The following is a 17477-nucleotide window of genomic DNA, read 5'->3' as shown; positions in this document are numbered from 1 at the left end:
GGAACAGTTTCTGTCCCTACGTTGCATCTCTGAATCAGGGATTTGGTAACACATGAGATATCAACTTGTTATACAGTATAATACATTGTCTTCTCCAAAATGAGAGCATAGTCTGATGAAACCTGAAGAATGAAATTGAGGTTACAAGATCAATTTGTATTGATAGTGACAGTTCTAGTGGAAACACCAGTTTCAGTCAAATTCATATTAGTTTAGGATCTATGGGCATTTAACAATGTCTGTCTAGTGCCTTGTACACCTTTAATAAAACTCTTCCTCACAAGTATTACTGTGTTAACATTTTGAAACCATATTTTTGGCTCTGTACTCAACAAGCATATGGTGCCATGTGGTGTTTTTGAACAGTCTCCTCAAAATTCTGTGTTATTCACATTAATTTTCCCTATAAAGTCGTGGGCATCTATTTGGATTTGCATGATGTGTCACAGGGGCCACATGGGCGCCTTCTGAAAACTCTGCTCCTGCTCTGCAGCTCCAGGGATTGCTACAACAGCTGTTTCCCTGTATGTAAGTGCTTAGGTAATGTGTCTCTAAACTTGATAGGGCAGAACAGCCAGCTCCATTCTGTTCTTTTGCAGTTGTCTTGTGGGGAGACTTAAACTTATTTCACTAAACCTACCTTGATCAAAAGGAGGAATGGATGAACTTGGATGATACTCTGTAGTGCTGCATTGCATTCTGTTGGATGTTCATTACTCAAAATAATGAACACTTTCTTTCCTTTCCTTACAGACCATCATTTGGTTGCAGTTCACTCCTGTAGATTCCCCTTTACTGCAGGTGATATTACATTCTCCATAGTTGTTTTATACCATCTATATCAATATTGTATCATACACACTATCTCCAGAACTTGACTGCATGTTATATTCTTTCGCACTCTTTTCTATCTCCATACGTCTTTTGATCAAGCACACATGCATTGGGACTCTCCAGGAGTTTCAAATGCTTTTCACAAAGAAAAAGGTGAAAAGGTGATTCAATAATAAATTAATAAGCATGTGCCATAGCAGTAGAATGATGCTGGACTTTTATCCCAGTGGTTTGGCTTCTTCACATTAAATTCACTTTGTGTACATCCAAAAATGACACCCTAGTCCCAATATATTGCACTACCCATAAGTAGTAACTTCTGTTCCAAAAAAAACAGCTTCACTTTATGTTAAATGCTGTATGTATTTATTAACAGTTTTTTCCAATAGTTTGCTCCACTAAAACTATTGACAACTGTGTGCTGTTTTCAAAGGATTGTTTAATAAATGTAAACTACTCGGTTGTAATATAATCACCTCTTGAAGAGCATAGTCAGAGCTATACATTTCCAATTATACCATGCAAAACAATTGCACATATTTAGCTCTATCAGAGTTGTTTTTTTTTTACATAAAACATTTCCAATTACAATACAAACATAGGACATCACTACACGTATATTTTCTCTGAAGAAACATAAAATAACATTAAAAGTAAAAAAAAAAATGTATCTGAAGAATTTACTTTCAAAAGTTAAGGTACCTAAAATCAAATTACCACGTTTCAGGAGAAAACCCAGATTCAGACTGTGTCGAAGTAACAACGTTTAATACTAGAACAGGGGCAGGCAAAATGGCATGTCAAAGTCAGTAATCCAGATCAGAGTCCAAAAGGTCCAGAACGGCAGGCAGTCTTGGGGTCAGGGCAGGCAGAGGTCAATAATCCAGGGTGGTGTGACAAGGTATAGAACGGCAGTTAGGCTCAGGGTCAAGGCAGGCAGAAACGGTCAAAACTGGGAAAACTAGAAAACAGGAAGTACAAAAAGACAGAAGCAAGGTGAAAAACGCTAGTAGGCTTGACGAACAAAACAAATTGGCAACAGACAAACAGAGAACACAGGTATAAATACAATGGGGGAATGGGGAAGATAGGTGACACATGGAGGGGGGTGGAGATCAGCACAAAGACAGGTGAAATAGATCAGGATGTGACAAAAATAAAGTAAATATAAAATATATTCTATTTGTGGACAGATTTCAAATATGTATTTTTTATATAGCAAGTAACTGCATGCATTTCATGATCAGTAAACATCAATTGATCATGTCATTTCAGATACGTTATCGCTCAATATTTGCCACCATTAATTGGATATTTGAGTAATATAAGGGAACTACACCTGACAAGTATGAGTGGTTTAGCTTAATTTCCCTGTCAAGCAGCAGAAAGGTGCATTTGCCAATATACTGTTAGATGATAATGTTTACTTTGCAAGCTATCGGTAGAAACTTTGTACAGTTGGCTAAACATAGTGGTAAGTAGACCGGCTAATGTACTTTTTTTCTCCAACCAACGTAAACCTACCTAGCGAAGTTACATGTATTGTGTAACATGATGTCATATGAGTGTCATCTGATGAAGATCATCAAAGGTTAGTGATTCATTTGATCTATATTTCTGCTTTTTGTGACTCCACTCTTTCGCTGGAAAATGGTTGTGTGTTTTTGTGACTTGACTTTGACCTAACATAATCATATATGGTGCTTTCGCTGTAAATCATTTTTGAAATAGGACACCATGGGTAGATTAACAAGATGTTTATCTTTCATTTGCTGTATTGGACGTGTTAATGTGTGAAAGTTACATATTTATTAAAAATATTTTGGAATTTCGCGCACTGCCTTTTCAGCGGAATGTTGAGGTGGGGTTCCGCTAGCGGAACGCCCGTCCTAGACAGGTTTAAGTGTTTAATCACGATTGCTGCTGACAGACAGGATAGCTTGATTGATAGATCACATTAAATGGGCTGGCTAGGTAATAATAGATCACATCAATAATGGCTAATTAATAAGCTAACTTTAAACTAGATTGCTAAATTCAAATATTGTTTGATTTGCTTGATGACAGAAGTCCGACTGACAACTTTAACAGGACGAGGACTTGCCGATGTCAAGGTTTCCAAAAGCCTCATCTCTGATGAAGCAAACTAAATGACACGTTACTTGCTTGGCAAATGGATAGGCTACCCTCATGTATCTGAAATTACATGATCAATTGATGTTTGCAGATCTTTAAAAGCATGCAGTTACTGGCCATAATAACTCTGATGATGCTAAATAAGGAATAATTGGAATTGTGTAGTTCTGACTATGCTCTTCAAGAGGTGATAATATTAAAACCAAGTAGTTATAATGCATTTAACAATCCCTTGAAAACAGCACATATTTGTCAGTGGTATTAATAGAGCTGGAGGTTTCCTTTCCCCCAGATGAAAAAATCGAACGCCCTGCACTGTATTGTGATGTTTTATTGTTAATGACCTATATTGGTAATAGGGTGCCATTTGGGACGCAGACGAGTTACATGTTGATGAGTTATCTAATTTATTCCCATACCTGGAGTCTGTATAATAGATAAACAGTACCAGTCAAAAGTTTGGACACACCTACTCATTCAAGGGTTTTTCTTTATTTTTTAAAACTATTTTCTACATTGTAGTGTAGAGGAAGAGCAAAGAAGAGACTATGAAATAATACATTTGATTTGTTTAACAAATCAAAATATATTTGAGATTCCTCAAAGTAACCATCCTTTGCCTTGATGACAGCTTTGCACACTTGATGACAGCTTGGCATTCTCTCAACCAGCTTCACCTGAAATGCTTTTCAGTCTTGAAGGAGTCCTCACATATGCTGAGCACTTGTTGGCTGCTTTTCCTTCACTCTGCGGTCCAACTCATCCAAAACAATCTCAATTGGGTTGAAGTCGGGTGATTGTGGAGGCCAGGTCATCTGATGCAGCACTCCATCACTCTCCTTGGCCAAATAGTCCTTATACAGCCTGGAGGTGTGTTGGGTCTTTGTCCTGTTGAAAAACAGATGATAGTCCGACTAAGTGCTAACTAGATGGGATGGCGCATCGCTGCAGAATGCTGTGGTAGCCATGCTAGTTATGTGTGTCTTGAATTCTAAATAAATCACAGACAATATCACTAGCAAAGCACCCCCATACCATAACACCTCCTCCTCCATGCATCCTGGTGAGAACCACACATGCGGAGATCATCCGTTCACCTACTCTGCGTCTCACGGTGGTTGGAACCAAACATCTCAAATTTGGACTCATCAGACCAAAGAACAGATTTCCGCCGGTCTAATGTCCATTGCTTGTGTTTCTTGGCCCAAGCAAGTCTCTTCTTTTAATTGGTCTCCTTTAGTAGGGTTTCTTTGCAGCAATTTGGCCACGAAGGCCTGATTCATGCAGTTTCCTCTGAACAGTTGTTGTTGAGATGTGTCTGTTACTTGAACTCTATGAAGCTTTTATTTGGGCTACAATTTCTGAGGCTGGTAACTCTAATGACCTTATCCTCTGAAGCAGAGGTAACTCTGGGACTTCCATTCCTGTTGTGGTCCTCATGAGAGACAGTTTCATCATAGCGCTTGATGGTTTTTGCGACTGCACTTGAAGAAACTTTTAAAGTTCTTGAAGTTGTCCAGATTGACTGACCTTCAAGGCACACCTTTTAATTGAAATGCATTCCAGGTGACTACCTCATGAAGCTGGTTGACAGAATGCCAAGAGTGTGCAAACCTGTCATCAAGGAAAAGGGTGGCTATTTGAAGAATCTCAAATATAAAATATATTTTAATTTCTTTAACACTTTCTTTGGTTACTACATAATTCCATGTATGTTATTTCATAGTTTTAATGTAGAAACATGTTAAAAATAAAGGAAAACCCTTGAATGAGAAGCTGTGTCCAAAGTTTTGACTGGCACTGTATGTGCTTATTATGATATTAATTTGATCTCAAGTTGTTATAACTATTTAGTAAGTCTACGGAGTACAGTGTAACTATTGTATTGTTGTAATTACAATGCATATACAACAGTAACCTTAACTAGAGGTCGACAAATTATGATTTTTCAACGCCGATACTGATACCGATTATTGGATGACCAAAAAAAGCTGATACCGATTAATCGGCCAATTTTTTATATATATTTGTGATAATGGCAATTACAACAATACCGAATGAACAATGAACACTTATTTTAACTTAATATAATAGATCAATAAAATGTTCAATTTGGTTTAAATAATGCAAAAACAAAGTGTTGGAGAAGAAAGTAAAAGTGCAATACGTGCCATGTAAAAAAGCTAATGTTTAAAACCTCTAGGCTAGGGGGCGGTATTTTCACGTCCAGATGAAAAGCGTGCCCAAAGTAAACTGCCTGCTACTCAGGCCCAGAAGCTAGGATATGCATATTATTAGTAAATTTGGATAGAAAACACTCTGAAGTTTCTAAAACTGTTTGAATGATGTCTGTGAGTATAACATAACTTATTTGGCAGGCAAAACCCAGAGGACAAACCAACCAGGATTTTTTTCACTCTCTTTTCAATGGGTTTTCAATGGGAATCTAGATTTCTAAGGCTCTTGCTTGCAGTTCCTATCGCTTCCACTGGATGTCAACAGTCTTTAGAAATTGGTTGACGTTTTTCCTTTGTGAAATAAAGAAGTAGCCCTGTTCAGAATGAGGGTCGAGTGAAGTGTACTGTTTGTTAGAGGCGCGTGACCTGAAAGCTCGCTCCACTTTGTTTTCCTCCGGTATTGAACACAGTTTATCCCGTCTTAAATTTTATAGATTATTTACGTAAGAAAATACCTAAAGTTGTATTAGGAAAGTTGTTTGAAATGTTTGGACAAAGATTACAGGTAACTTATTAGATCTTTTGTAGTCATGTTGTGCGAGTTGGAACCTGTGTTTTTCTGGATCAAATGCGTTAAATAAATTGACATTTTGGAGATATAACGACGGAATTAATCGAACAAAAAGGACCATTTGTGATTTTTATGGGACATATTGGAGTGCCAACAAAAGAAGATCTTCAAAAAGGTAAGGCATGAATTATATCGTTATTTCTGAGTATTGTGTTGCGCCTGGCGGGATGAAATGTGATTGTCTGTGTTTGTTTGATGAGGTGCTATCCTTAGATAATAGTATGGTTTGCTTTCGCCGTAAAGCCTTTTTGAAATCTAACACAGCGGCTGGATTAACAAGAAGTTTATCTTTAATCCTATGTATAACACTTGTATCTTTCATCAATGTTTATGATGAGTATTTTTGTAATTTGATTTGGCTCTCTGCAATCTCACAAGATGTCTTCTCGTGGAGTGCAATGTAATCGGACATAATAGGTGTCCAAAAATGCCGATTACCGATTGTTATGAAAACTTGAAATCGGTCCTAATTAATCGGCCATTCCCGATTAATCAGTCGACCTCTAACCTTAACCCTAGCTTTTACCCTACCATCTCACTGCTAATCATTCATTTACACTACAAAATGGTTGTTGATCACTACAACACGGTACAACATTAAATAATCATATGAATTACCCATGACACAAGCATGTACCATATACTTTAAAATGCATTCTGAATCAAGCTCAGGTTTTGTTCTATTTTTACCTTATGTACATGTGGGATTTGGGATCTCCACCAGAGATAAATCATGTACAATCAACAAAGAAAAAGGACTGAGGTACAACAAGTCCAAGTAGGGGCTCTGGTCATTTTCTAGTCTATGCATACTGAACACTACAAATACCAAACTCAATCATGGAGGCTTATCTGATGCTGAAGGAAAGGCAGGACAAAGGGAAATCACAAATATGCAAATAATAGCCTTGGTGCTAGCCTTGGTGGTCTCTTTTTAGCTAGTCTTTCTCTCTATCCAATACACAAAGACGCAGGCACACACACACACACACACACACACACACACACACACACACACACAGTGAAGTGAGGCCCCACGGTGGTATGGATTTTTTTTCTGAGAAATGTGGGATCATGAATATTTGATTGGGCATTTCCCGCTTCAACTATGAAGTACAGCAATTCCTGCCCAATTACTGTATATGAAAAGCAGCGAGTCAATGAGGAGCTGTGTGTGTGTGTGTGTGTGTATTTGTGTGTCTTGTTTGATGGGTAATATAAGATCTTCATGGCTATATGAGGTCTCAATGATTATATGTATTATGATACAATTACAGCTGCTCATGACCTCAAAATTAGGTCTTATCCTGGAACTGCACTGCAATACATTTTATAATAATCCTATAGGCTCAACTAAAATATGTGGTGCATTTTTTAAAATGTAAAATAGAGATTTTTAACAACCTGACAGGGAAAATATATTACAGAATCCCCAGTTAACATTAAGGAAAGAGGTGTTATGTGGGAAATATTCTTTATTACTGAAACAAATAGAAGATTTGGAAAGTTTTAATTTAGGTAGACTGTATTAAAACTTTAGATCATCATACTAAACTGGTGCAGTGTACTTTTCATTTCCTTACTTTTACTGGTAATTGTATGGAATAGTGATTTCAAGAGGTTTATGTGCAAGTTCAATAAATCAATGGGCATTTTATGAGCAGCAGAGTTGAGTGGGGTAGATTAATTTTATAAGAAGATCCTGCAGTGCTTCATAAAATGGTAGATGAAACCCATTGCTCTCTCCCTCTAGAACCGGATAAAAAAAATCTGGCTTGCTGTAAAGAGTGGTCTGCTTTCTGTTAAAACAGACATACTGTAGGCCTAGGCGAAGGTCACTTGCAAAGAGACCATGAATATTATATTTCCTCATATCATAAATGTTCAAGTGACTGAATAGAAAAGTAGCAGGAATGAAGCCAAAACGAGAGAAAATTTTGAATAGATATTTTCCACTGAGCATGTTTTTAGGTCCATTACTAGGCTTTATATGTGTCAGGGAAACTGGCCCAAAATCTGGCAAATTTCACTCAGATCTCACAACCACATTTTAGTCCCTGTGAATAACCCTTATTGTCATTATCTGCATTTTTAGGTGTATGCCATAAGAGGTTGTCATACCCTTTCTGTCACATTTCCATTCTTCACAAGTATCTCTGAGCAATTATCAATCAAACTGCTGCTATCTCTGAACTTATCTGACATGCCAATCTGTGTAAAGTACCTGCTATTCTGTGATCATCAGCCAAGAGCTCTGGGGTGTCTGCCATAAAGAGATTAGAGGCATCATGCAGTATTAGTGTTGTGTTGTGCTGTGCTGTGCTGTGCTGTGTGCGGGTTGTGTTTGAACGTTTCACACAACCTTGTTCCCAAGATGGATCTCCATATAGCAGTCAATACATGATGGTCTTCTTGATTATGTGTAACATCAGTATTTAAACATCTACTCTTTAAAAATCCTCCACATCTGACGAAGGCTGTGAGGCCGATATGTAAAGCTTATTAAAAGAGCACATTCTACTACTTGAAATTAGAAGTACAATCACATATATCAAGTACTTCAAGAGAAAAATACAACAGGAATTAATAATAGGAAATAACAGAAAGACATTTGAATACATTCTTTAAAACAATGCCAAATGTGAGCTGAAACTTTCTCCTCTTTCAGCCCGATAGTGGGTTTCTGCATGCACTTCTCTTTGAAAGTCAGCAAAAGTACAGAACTGCAGGGAATACAGACAACCAAGATTAATAAATAAGGGGGCCTCCCGGGTGGTTAAGGGCGCTGTACTGCAGCGCCAGCTGTGCCATCAGAGACTCTGGGTTCGCGCCCAGGTCCTGTCGTAACCGGCCGCGACCGGGAGGTCCATGGGGCGAAGCACAATTGGCCTAGCGTCGTCCGGGTTAGGGGGGGCTTGGCCGGTAGGGATGTCCTTGTCTCATCGCGCACCAGCAACTCCTGTGGCGGGCCGGGCGCAGTGCGCGCTAACCAAGGTTGCCAGGTGCACAGTGTTTCCTCCGACACATTGGTGAGGCTGGTTTCCGGGTTGGATGCGCGCTGTGTTAAGAAGCAGTGTGGCTTGGTTGGGTTGTATATTGGAGGACGCATGACTTTCAACCTTTGTAGCGATGAGACAAGATAGTAGCTACTAAAAATAATTGGAGAGAAAAAGGGCAAAAAAAATAAAATAATAATAATAATAATTTAAAAAATAAGATTAAGAAATAAGGAAACTCATCCCTCAGTTTCTAATTTGCCCCCGAGATGCATAAAAAGCTGCCTATATTTTCTAAAAATAAAGTAAGATGTACAGAAAGAGATGCCACCCTAGCCACCCTAGTATAGCTTAGAGGTCATTATATTCCACTTTCTGAGTCTAAACGAAGTACTTAATTATAAGTACAATGTTGAAACAAGGTGATTCTCAAGCCCACTCAGTTAAGTCGCTGAAAGCTGTTGTTTTGCATGGCTTGTTATATAGAAATAGAATGTCTTGGCGTAATGCCATCAAATAATGATTTATTACTTCAGTACATCTACTTCTTTTCTACTACTGATGCTGGTACTTACAATTACAGTCATGGACATGTTTTGTCTAATGGACATGAGTTACAATATTTGTTGGATCCCTGTTGGTATCTTTTCTTAGTAAAAGAGCTTGTCTTCCCCTAGCCTTGTACTGTTTTGGCAGGAAGCTGGCCCAGTGCAGCTGTTATGGCTGTCAACGGGAAAGGGAAATAAAGTCAAGATGGCTGTGTCTGAATAGAGGCTGATGACTAATTGTGTACCAAGTTAGGAGGAAGACAGAAACTGGGGAATGTGTTTACAGTTTCTCAAAATCAGCAGACGGCTAAAGCTCAAATCACCAATCAAGAGCTATTCAAATAAATAGAAAATATTGGAAAATTAACTGTCCCCATCTGACCTAATGCTCAAATATGATTGTTCAAGCAATTTAAAATATCTTAACTGAATGAAGCCAACTTTTAGTAGTTAATTCCATTTTTCTAAATCAGAGAGCATTGATAGAATGCTCCCTTTCCTGTCAAATGAACAAATCGCCCCCTTGTGGACTCATGGGTGGAACGTTATTCAGATTTTTCATAATTTCATAATTAATAAACATGATTTATTATTATTTTAATCGAGTGTTTCTATGGCAAGCAGTTGTGTTATATTTCAGTCTTCTGTGATTCTGTACTGTATATAAAGTGTAAACACAAAACTGAATACATTTCAACTTTATATCTGACATGGTGCAAATGTTCTTTTTTAAAGACCATAACCATGAGAATGAGGTGTAGACTTTTTTCAGAGTAGATTTGTTTAAAACTACCTTGAAACACTCCCCGATTAAAATATATAAAACACAAATACACGAAGCTGGGCATTATGCAATTGTCAAGCATTTAAACCTTCTCCCCTATGGCTTGCCAGATAAGTCACTGAGAGACGGTGTGAGTCCCAAATAGCACCTTATTCCACAAAGTGCACTACTTTAGACCACATAGCGCTATGGGCCCTGCACTTCATAAGGAATAAGGTTCCATTTGGGACGTTACCTCTGTGTAAGAGGTAGACATGAATGAAACTATAGTGAATGGTCTGGGCCCCTACTGACCAGCTCTGCAATGACACTGTTCAATTAAAACATGCCTTGTCTTTTCAATATAAACATACTTTTGTCAACCCTCTTGCAGGGATATTAGTACATCATTACTTGACAGGGAAACATTTAATTCAGGCATCTCATTTAAGTTTCTCCTAGTTTGAAGATCTATATATATTTTTTCATCACTCACCTGCAAAGAAAGGTTATTCATGACATGAGATGCATCCCAAATGGCACCCTAATTCCCTATTTTGACCAAGATCCATAGGCCTATGGCTAAACGTACTTCACTAAATAGGGAATAGGGTGCCATTTGGGACATACAGCATGTAATAGAAAGTGTAATAAATTTAAGCATGATTTGCTCTCCACTCTACTTATCAATTTGTATATATGGAACTAAATCCCTAATCAAGTTCATGCTGAAATGCTGTGCTAACGTTATTCCAATATCATTTTTTCTGTAATAAATCATGATGAACATGATTAATACTCATAATTGTAGGTCCTCAATTGTTTTTCAGGTGGTGGTATAGCCAATGCCTGATGTCTTGGATCTGTTGACATGGAAGAAGGCAGACTGAAGAAGGATGTTAAGCTGAAACGTGTATGCTATCCCGGATGTAGTGAAAATACTGAAACATTAAATATTAGGGAAGCTTTATAAAACATATTTTTGTGTGTGGACCCATTAAATGTATGCTCACATTAGAGTAGTTGGAACACAGTAAGATGAATGTATGCATTCTTCCAAAATGCAGTATTTCCCCCCAAAATGTACTATTAATCATGGCTGTTTCTATGGAGATCAAATGCATGTATCCATATGAACACGTCGGGCTTGATGCAGTTATTACTGTTAAGATGGATATTTCAATTAAAATGTCTAGGAATAGATCATGTTTTTGGCATCCTCAACTCAACATATGGTGTTCAATTGTTGTAGTGGTGTAGCTACAGTATAAATACAGTGGTAGATTGCATTGGACGGGGAAGCCAGTGTCCTTATTTAATGGTCAAGGGAATGTCACTGACATTGTGCATGCTTGCTAAAAAAAAGTTGTTACTTTCTGAAAGCTGAAAATTGAGTTCTCAAACTTTTGGGAGAGCAAATACTGTACGTAAGAATGAATGATGCAGTTTTTCTTCTACAATGACTATTAGAAATGGGATAATATACTGACTCCATAAACACTATCTCTTACCAACTGAAGTTGCTTCAAGAGCTGCTTTCTGGCTTCTCTGGCTTAGCCAGTCAACTTAACCAGGATTTTAGAAAATGCCTCCTCCTCTCCAAGCAGTACTTACAGCTCTACACTCGTTAGCCTCTCACACACAGCTGTGGTTAGCTAAGGTTTGTCAACTCCATCTGTGCCGTTTCCGGTCTTCTCAGCTCCGCTTGACTGCATCATCTGCTGAATTGTATGCTGTCAGCAGCACCTCCTTTGTCAAACAATTGACAATTGCTGTATATTGCTCCACAGGTACTTGGGACAAAGTAATATATACAATTGAAGTCGGAAGTTTTACATACACCTTAGCCAAATACATTTAAACTCAGTTTTTCACAATTCCTGATATTTAATCCTAGTAAAATTCCCTTTCTTAGGTCAGTTAGGATCACCACTTTATTTTAAGAATGTGAAATGTCAGAATAATAGTAGAGAGAATGATTTATTTCAGATTTGATTTCTTTCATCACATTCACAGTGGGTCAGAAGTTGACATACACACAATTAGTATTTGGTAGCATTGCCTTTAAATTGTTTAACTTGGGTCAAACGTTTCGGGGAGCCTTCCACAAGCTTCCCACAATAAATTGGGTGGATTTTGGCCCATTCCTCCTGACAAAGCTGGTGTAACTGAGTCAGGTTAGTAGGCCTTCTTGCTCGCACACGCTTTTTCAGTTCTGCACACACATTTTCTATAGGTTTGAGGTCAGGGCTTTGTGATGGCTACTCCAGTACCTTGACTTTGTTGTCCTTAAGCCATTTTGCCACAACTTTTGAAGTATGCTTGGGGTCATTGTCCATTTGGAAGACCCATTTGCGACCAAGCTTTAACTTCCTGACTGGTCTTGAGAGTTGCTTCAATATATCCACATAATTTTCATTCTTCATAATGCCATTTATGAAGCAAAGCACCCCCACAACATGATGCTGCCACCCCCGTGCTACACGGTTAGGATGGTGTTCTTCTTCCCCCTTTTTCCTCCAAACATAACGATGGTCATTATGGCCAAACAGTTCTATTTTTGTTTCATCAGACCAGAGGACATTTCACCAAAAAGTACGATCTTTGTCCCCATGTGCAGTTGCACACCGTAGTCTGGCTTTTTTAAATAACAGTTTTGGAGCAGTGGCTTCTTCCTTGCTGAGCGGCCTTTCAGGTTATGTTGATATAGGACTCATTTCACTGTGGATATGGATATTTTTGTACCCGTTACCTCCAGCATCTTCACAAGGCCCTTTTCTGTTGTTCTGGGATTGATTTGCACTTTTCGCACCAAAGTACGTTCATCTCTAAGAGACAGAACGCGTCTCCTTCCTGAGCGGTATGATGGCTGCATGGTCCCATGGTGTTTATACTTGCGTACTATTGTTTGTACAGATGAATGTGGTACCTTCAGGCATTTGGAAATTGCTCCCAAGGATGAACCAGACTTGTGGAGGTCTACATTTTTTTTCCTGAGGTCGTGGTGGATTTTTTTTCATTTTCCCATGATGTCAAGCAAAGAGGCACTGAGTTTGAAGGTAGGCCTTGAAATAGATCCACAGGTACACCTCAAATGATGTCATTTAGCCTATCAGAAGCTTCTAAAGCCATGACATCATTTTCTGGAATTTTCCAAGCTGATTAAAGGCACAGTGAACTTATTGCATGTAAACTTCTGACCCACTGGAATTGTGATACAGTGAATTATAAGTGAAATAATCTGTCTGTGAACAATTGTTGGAAAAATTACTTGTGTCATGCACAAAGTAGATGTCCTAACCGACTTGGCAAAACTATAGTTTATTATCAAGAAATTTTGGAGTGGTTGAAAACTAGTCTTAATGACTCCAACCTAAGTGTATGAAACTTCCGACTTCAACGGTATAGCGCAATTCATCCTGTGAGTTAACTGGGGAGAATTCTCTGGGTATTTTTTTGTGAAACTTCATGGCTCAGCTTGCCAGCTGCATCCTCCCTTTCTCATTCTCCAGTGCTGTTTTCTCTTGATCTAGATTGCTCTTTGCTCGTTTCTTATCACCTTTTACTGACCATCTGGATGTAATACACACTTCCTCCCCATTATCACTTACTACTTGACTTTTCATGGGCTGTTGTTGTTGACCGGTGACACATACATGCAGTAGGCATATCAGGACTTTGAAATGAAAACTATGCCAATTATTGTAAACCCTCAAAACTTTCAACATTCAATTGTCTGAAAATCAAGATTATTTTTTGAATTAAAAGCGCTATAGAATTTTGAATAAATTGTTATATATAATATATAAATGTTAAATATAAATGTTATAATATAATGCCGAAGCATAGGTAACTATTTTAAATATTTGTAGAGCATGTAGCTATAGTAGGGCATATTTTGATGCTATTACTGGTGTTTGCTCAGTCATAACGTTGCTGCAGTCATAACGTTGCTGCCTAATTGGGTTGATATTCATCGGCCATAGGGGTGGATGTATGCAAATAATTAGGTCAGGGCTCCTGGTATGGCGTACAGATTATATTATGTATTCTTAAAAGCTAACTGTTACCAGAAATCCTGATTGTGTGATTCCTTGAATCAGAAAGAAATCAGGAAATCTGGAAACCTCCAAACAGGATTTCTGGAAAACTTCAGAATTTGGGGAAAATTGCCAGAATTCTGCAACCATAATGCAATCTCAACAGCCCGTCCTACTAATGGAAGTAGCAGTAACTGTCCTCGTGGATTAATGGCCTCAATCTCCAAAGGAGCCAACTATCTGAAAATGTATTTATTGGTGCAAGAATCCAACAGAAAACAGGTGTTACAGATGTAGGATCTTAATTTGAGCCAGTTTTCTACAGCAGGAAAATAATCCTGCAGCAAGAGACAATATTAATTATTATGTGGATTATAATTAATGGACATTTTTGTAGGGGTTGATACATTTTTTGTAAGGGACAATTGAGACAGGAATTTCAAAGCGGAAATGACATACTTCAGAATGCTTTTTAAACATCAAATACACTACAAGTTAAATATTTCCTACATTGTTCTCCTGCAACAGGGTGATCAAATTAAGATCCTACATCTGTAGCTTCAACTGTAGTGAATGGCCCGTGCAGATTCATAATTAATTTATAACGGCCTATGCATCTATTGCCATAAACAACTACCACAACACATCTCCTCCTGAGTCGTTTCTCAATGTTGTGGGAGTTTTTCATTGCACCTTGCTTTAAGGGTCAAGCTATAAACATACAATAAGACTCAAACACACTGACTGGCACTCTTGAAAACAACTTTGAGGTTATTTGCCTTAATTTTCTTTTAGGTGAGTTATGATGCATTCCTTTGGCAGATGTTGGAATGCCTTCTAACAGATGAATGCATTTGTCTGTATTGTAGGTTCAATTCTAGCACACAGGAGCAGAATATGTAAAAAAAAAAAATTAACTAGGCAAGTCAGTTAAAAACAAATTATTATTTACAATGACAGCCTACCCCAGCCAAACCCGGACGAAGCTGGGCCAATTGTGCACCGCTCTATGGGACTCCAAATCACAGCCGGATGTGATACAGCCTGGATTCGAAGCAGGGACTGTAGCGACACCTCTTGCACTGAGATGCAGTGTCTTAGACCGCTGCGCCACTCGGGAGCCCTGTGCACGTTTTATTTCATTATTCATAGTGTTTGTAATCGGCCCAACACTTGTGTACAAGCTTGGGATATACAGTACATGTCACTCAAACACCTGTCATTCCAAGAGGTGAACCATAATGCTGTAGTTCTAACACTCTAACACACTGTAGCTGTTTCTATGGTGACGCTAAGGGGCAAAATAACTTTTGAAATTAGACACCAGCACTACTAAGAACTGTAATTCTCATAATGCTTATACACTGTACTTGTATTGCTTTATCTCGGTCATAAATACAATCAAAAACAATCATCACACTTCATAAAAAAATCTGACATTCAAGTAGGGACAGCTGTCATCCTCGCCTATCTCATTTAATAACAAATAGAATTTAGAAGTACATTGTCACATCTTTAATTAATTTCAGGTTAAACAGATGCATGTTTAACACAATATATGGGCATACCAGTCCTGTTCTTCCCTACTAGACCCTACTAATCTATCTCAAATAATCACTTAACCAAAATCAGAGGTCTTGAGGGAAGATAAGATGGACAGCAATGACTAATAATTACCTTTCAAAACCAAACTCACTGCTTGGTTTGATATATCCCCATGTGCTAAATAGGCACTTTTCAAGCAATGATAAGGTTGCTAATGAAAATCCATGCCCTTAATGAGTTTTTAGCACCCCTATTGGTTAATATAATCAATAAAGATAAGAGCAGTAAATTGAGGTTCTGTTAATTAACTGTAAGATTTACTACAGCTTTTACATGAGAGGGGGGGTTAAATTGGCTTTTCCGTCCTACTTAATGCTCTATGGTTCTCTAATCGCTCCTTAGAAGTGAAGGGTTAACACCACTGGTCTCAGAGCATTTCGTATTATTCTGTATGTTAATCCAAGACACTTCATTTAGTATGATATGTTACTTTTGGTATGGTTACATAAGACTGATAGTTACTTAAGGCAAAAACAAAAGCAGGGTGGTTGGTCGGGGCCAATACCTATAACGCAAAAGTCTGGCAACCTAAAGGTTGCGAGTTCAAATCTTATCATGGACAACTTTTTTGACAAGTTAACTTTTCAATAACTTACTACATTTTAGCTACTTTGCAACTACTTATCATGTTAGCTAACCCTTCCCCTAACCCTAACCCTTTTAGCTAATCCTTCACCTAACCCTAACCCTTTATTAACCTAACTCCTAACCGAGAGACTGAAAAACAGCTTCTATCTCAAGGCCAACAGACTGTTAAACAGCCACCACTAACATTGAGGGGCTGCTGCCAACACACTGACTCAACTCCAGCCACTTTAATAATGGGAATTGATGGAAATTGATGTAAAATATATCACTAGCCACTAGTGCTACTTAATATAATGTTTACATACCCTACATTATTCATCTCATATGTATATGTATATACTGTACTCTATATCATCTACTGCATCTTTATGTAATACATGTATCACTAGCCACTTTAAACTATGCCACTTTGTTTACACACCCTACATTTCTCATCTCATATGTATATGTATATACTGTACTCGATACCATCTACTGCATCTTGCCTATGCCGTTCTGTACCATCACTCATTCATATATCTTTATGTACATATTCTTTACACTTGTGTGTATAAGGTAGTAGTTTTGGAATTGTTAGGTTAGATTACTCGTTGGTTATTACTGCATTGTCGGAACTAGAAGCACAAGCATTTCGCTACACCCGCATTAGCATCTGCTAATCATGTGTATGTGACAAATAAATTTGATTTTGATTTGAAATGTAACCCCCAACCTTAACTCTAAACCTAACCCCTAGCCTAGCTATAGATGCTACACCAGTGGAGGCTGCTGGAACGGCGCAAATGGAATGGCATTGAATGCATGGAAACCTTGTGTTTGACGTATTTGATACCATTCCATTTATTCCGCTCCAGCCATTACCATGAGCCCGTTCTCCCCAATTAAGGTGCCACCAACCTCCTGTGTAGTGCACTGCAAAATGAAACAATCCCTAGTAAGCTAATGTTTCGTGGGTGGACTGACTGTATTACTTAGCGTTAATAGACTGGTTTTAATTCACAACTTTCTATCCGGCTCATGTCATGCAGGTTCATGTAGCCTATACAGGACAGTTGTATATATTCAAAATAATTAGTTTGCTTTTGCATTGAATATTTATTTTACAATCTGAAAAGTTTCAATTTCCAACTTTTATTATGCCCAAAATCAACATTGTAAA

The sequence above is a fragment of the Oncorhynchus clarkii genome, chromosome 6 (assembly GCF_045791955.1).
Source record: "Oncorhynchus clarkii lewisi isolate Uvic-CL-2024 chromosome 6, UVic_Ocla_1.0, whole genome shotgun sequence".
Lineage (NCBI taxonomy): Eukaryota > Metazoa > Chordata > Actinopteri > Salmoniformes > Salmonidae > Oncorhynchus > Oncorhynchus clarkii.
Note: the sequence above shows the minus strand (reverse complement) of the source record.